The sequence below is a fragment of the Tachysurus vachellii genome, chromosome 10 (assembly GCF_030014155.1).
Source record: "Tachysurus vachellii isolate PV-2020 chromosome 10, HZAU_Pvac_v1, whole genome shotgun sequence".
Taxonomy (NCBI): Eukaryota; Metazoa; Chordata; class Actinopteri; order Siluriformes; family Bagridae; genus Tachysurus; species Tachysurus vachellii.
In genome coordinates, this window is record NC_083469.1 from 26,657,080 (window position 1) to 26,662,079 (window position 5,000).

At 43.8% G+C, this 5,000-nt stretch overlaps 1 protein-coding gene across 6 annotated transcripts in view; it reads right to left on the reverse strand.

Moving 5' to 3' along the window:
• Positions 1-5,000, reverse strand: part of foxn3 (forkhead box N3) — a 97,700-nt gene that overhangs the window by 65,739 nt on the left and 26,961 nt on the right. The gene's annotated exons all lie outside the window — the stretch shown is intronic.

Below are 5,000 nucleotides of genomic sequence, written 5' to 3' on the forward strand. Positions count from 1 at the left end.
AATTGTTAATAAGTAACAATTATAAAATGTGTTTTATACAAACACATGACCATTAAACCCATATATGCTTGATGAACGTCCCATTTCAGATTTATCTCTTTTCTTCTCTTCTCTTCTCTTCTCTTCTCTTCTCTTCTCTTCTCTTCTCATCTCCAATTCTCTTCTCTTCTCTCCTCTTCTCTTCTCTTCTCTCCTCTTCTCTTCTCTTCTCTTCTCATCTCCTCTTCTCTTCTCTTCTCTTCTCTTCTCTTCTCTTCTCTTCTCTTCTCTTCTCCTCTTCTCTTCTCTCCTCTTCTCTTCTCATCTCCAATTCTCTTCTCTTCTCTCCTCTTCTCTTCTCTTCTCTTCTCCTCTTCTCTTCTCTTCTCTTCTCTTCTCTTCTCTTCTCTTCTCTTCTCTTCTCTTCTCTTCTCTCCTCTCCTCGCCTCTTCTCTCCTCTCCTCGCCTCTTCTCTTCTCTTCTCTTCTCTTCTCTTCTCTTCTCTTCTCTTCTCTCTTCTCCTTTCCTCTTCTCTTCTCTTCTCTTCTCTTCTCTTCTCCTCTCCTCTCCTCTCCTCTCCTCTTCTCTTCTCTTCTCTTCTCTTCTCTTCTCTTCTCTTCTCTTCTCTTCTCTTCTCTTCTCTTCTCTTCTCCTCTTCTCTTCTCTCCTCTTCTCTTCTCATCTCCAATTCTCTTCTCTTCTCTCCTCTTCTCTTCTCTTCTCTTCTCTTCTCTCCTCTTCTCTTCTCATCTCCTATTCTCTTCTCTCCTCTTCTCTTCTCTTCTCTTCTCATCTCCTCTTCTCTTCTCTTCTCTTCTCTTCTCTTCTCTTCTCTCCTCTCCTCTCCTCTTCTCTTCTCATATCCTCTTCTCTTCTCTTCTCTCCTCGCCTCTTCTCTTCTCTTCTCTCCTCTTCTCTTCTCTTCTCTTCTCTTCTCTTCTCTTCTCTTCTCCTCTCCTCTTCTCTTCTCTTCTCTTCTCTTCTCTTCTCCTCTCCTCTCCTCTTCTCTCCTCTCCTCTCCTCTCCTCTTCTCTTCTCTTCTCTTCTCTTCTCTCCTCTCCTCTTCTCTTCTTTCCTCTCCTCCCCCTCTCTCTTCTCTTCTCTTCTCTTCTCTTCTCTTCTCTTCTCTTCTCTTCTCTCCTCTACTCTCCTCTCCTCTTCTCTCCTCTCCTCTTCTCTTCTCTCCTCTTCTCTTCTTTCCTCTCCTCCCCCTCTCTCTTCTCTTCTCTTCTCTTCTCTTCTCTTCTCTTCTCTTCTCTTCTCTTCTCTTCTCTTCTCTTCTCTTCTGTGAAGGTTTTCCTCTCTGTTGTCTATGTGGATTTGTGCTCACTTCACCCTTGTCTGCTAACCCACACCCTTGTCTAACCCTTGTCTGCTTATGTATAATTTATCCCCTGAGTCACCTGTGTGTTGGATTATCAATAATTAGCAATCAGTATAGTTTTACGTTAGATATAATATGAAAGTGTCATTAAAGGTCATTCAATAGAAAAGATAAAAATTGTACATCGTGTTTAATATAAAACACCAAACAAACATCTAAACCCAGAGCACAAACGTCTGCTCTAACGTGTGTCTAAAAATCAAAAGAATTTCATAAACGAAACAAACTTTTCTGTGTACTGTGTGTAAATTGGGGAGATTTCTGTGTGTTCGCTTGTTAGCAGACCGGCATCCATTTTTAAACACCATCTCCAAGCTTCACTTTGTTTAAAAGAACGTTTTCTTCTGAATGCAGGGCTTAATGAGGAGAGCTGGCAGTGTGAACGCACACACACACACACACGCACACACACACACACACACACACACGCACACACACACACACGCACACACGGTGCTGAGGAGATTTATGGATAGATAATAGAGCCATTGCGCATGACTGAGATTCCTGTGTGCTCACGTTATGAGGGGGCGGCAGGAACAGGAGCTGACTTCCTGTCTGAGGAACTAAACATGGCCTCAGAAACAAGCACATGCTCTCACACACACACACACACACACACACACACACACACACACACAGACCTGTGACAGAACCACTCCACTCAGTTCAAAAATGTGCAGAATGTTAACATGCCATCAGAGGTACTATGGTATACACACACACACACACACACACACACACACACACACACACACACACAATCCACACCTGCGTTCCTCTGACTTTTACTTCTGTTACCGTATAAATTGCTGTGTGAGGAATAAACCGCGCCGCATGCTGCTGCTGGAAATGATTGGAAAAGCAGAATTACTGTTTTTTTTCTACCATAAAGTTATTTTCCTCTAACAGAGTAACAGCACATCCTCCTTCTTCCTCTCCCACCACAGCAACTTGCCCACTATTCCAATTCTTACTGATTACAGAACAACACGATTCGGTTAAACTGTTAGTTTTTATCCATTTACAGCTACATCGAATGATGTGGAACATCTGAGAAACGTTATAGCAGCTATAAATAAACAGACTTTCCTTCACCAGCCTCTTTTTATTCCTCTGTCTTCAAGTTAATAAGACAAACAAACAAAACAACTACCAAGAAACTACACAGGAGTGTAAAGTCTGACGCTGGACAATTACACAGAAGTGTAAAGTTTGACGCTGGACAATTACACCGGAGTGTAAAGTGACGCTGGACAATTACACAGAAGTGTAAAGTTTGACGCTGGACAATTACACCGGAGTGTAAAGTCTGACGCTGGACAATTACACCGGAGTGTAAAGTCTGACGCTGGACAATTACACAGGAGTGTAAAGTCTGACGCTGGACAATTACACAGGAGTGTAAAGTCTGATGCTGGACAATTACACAGGAGTGTAAAGTGACGCTGGACAATTACACCGGAGTGTAAAGTCTGACGCTGGACAATTACGCAGAAGTGTAAAGTCTGACGCTGGACAATTACGCAGAAGTGTAAAGTCTGACGCTGGACAATTACACAGGAGTGTAAAGTCTGATGCTGGACAATTACACAGGAGTGTAAAGTGACGCTGGACAATTACACCGGAGTGTAAAGTGACGCTGGACAATTACACAGACGTGTAAAGTCTGACGCTGGACAATTACGCAGAAGTGTAAAGTCTGACGCTGGACAATTACACAGAAGTGTAAAGTCTGACGCTGGACAATTACACAGGAGTGTAAAGTCTGACGCTGGACAATTACACCGGAGTGTAAAGTCTGACGCTGGACAATTACGCAGGAGTGTAAAGTCTGACGCTGGACAATTACACCGGAGTGTAAAGTCTGACGCTGGACAATTACACCGGAGTGTAAAGTTTGACGCTGGACAATTACACAGAAGTGTAAAGTCTGACGCTGGACAATTACACAGAAGTGTAAAGTCTGACGCTGGACAATTACAAAGAAGTGTAAAGTTTGACGCTGGACAATTACACAGAAGTGTAAAGTCTGACGCTGGACAATTACACAGAAGTGTAAAGTCTGACGCTTCACAAGAGAACAAACATCTCCTCACAGAGAACTTCACCACATCCTCGACTAGACGTGCTTTTAAATCATCTAAGTGTCTTGTGTATGAGCTGTTACTATAGAAACCAGGACGCATTAGAACCATCTTCGCTGGGATATGAAGTCTATCACAGAAGGTTTTTAGACTCGATTACGGTTTTAAAACCTCGTTAATTGTTGGCTCTCGCATCAGCACCGGTGACTCTAAGTGACTTTACGCCACGTCTGTAAACCCACAGGCCTGTTTTATCAGCGTTATCACTAAGATCCATTTCTGCATGAAGCGTCCGAGTCCTCTGAGCCGCCAGCGACGGGAATTCAATCGAATTCGCGACGGCGTGATAAGAATACGACAACAGAAGAATCGCTAACCTTCTAAACCCTGTGTGGCAGCCAGACAGCGATCAGCTCCAGCTATCTTAAACACACACCTCTCCTTTTCTCTTCATCTCCATCTCATTTATGCGTTAATTCATTAACGCGCAGCTTTACAGCGTGAGATAAAGCGTCTGCCGGAAACGCCGCAACACTAAAAACCTATTACGACTCGACAATCGTTTCATAAAGGATGTATTTCCAAACATCGGTTCTCTATTGACATGAAAATGAGCACTCGCTCTCCTAACCCCAAGCCGAGCTGACAATCTCTAAACCTTTCTTCTTCCTTTTATTTTCCCAGACGCTCTTAAGAGCTTCGGCAATTTAGAGAGCAAAACAAACTTTATTCAGCTTCATTATGGCGAGACTGAAGCGCGAAACGCAAACACTGGAATCATTCATGCAAAAAATCAATGCACTGCATCTTTCCAACGAGGAGAGCGCTGATGTAGCTTCGCCTGCGGGTGGGGAGCTGCGGTCCCATGAGTCTCTGCACCGAACATTATATTACAACTGACAGGAAAGTAATTTAATTGTGCCGTTGCTATGGCGACGCAGGGCTCTGTTTGGGCTTAATTTACTGCCAACTGCATTCCGAGAGACTTCACGCATCATTCTTGAACAAATTTCCCTCTCGGAAGAAAAAAAAAAACCTCGCTGATGACACTTCGTGTTTGTTTGATGTTTACGAAAGCATTTGTGATTATCATGTAGATGCAGATGTTGTGATGCTCTGTGTGTGTGTGTGTGTGTGTGTGTGTGTGTGTGTATGCAGGGTCGGGTGTTAATGTAGGTGATGAGGCTCAACAGGAAATGGAGCTCTGTCATTAGGAAGGGCCGAGACAGTGTGGAGTCGTTGAAGGAGGAAGCAGGATGGTGGTCAGATTGCTGCCATTAAGAACATCTCCTTTCATCTTCTTCATGATGGAGGGAGAGAAAAACGCTGCGTCTGGTTCCGACACCACAGATCAAGTGCACTGAAGAGATGAGTGCTCTGAGAAAGTCTTTCAGTGCACAAGGCTCTCTAATAACAATTTACCCCGCCTGAGAAGATCGACTCGGTTACTTATCGCGGCTCGGCGCGTTACGGCGTGGTGAGTATTTTCAATAAACACAACGGCGCAATTAACATAAGTGCGATTATCCCTGCTGCTTTTAGTCGTCATT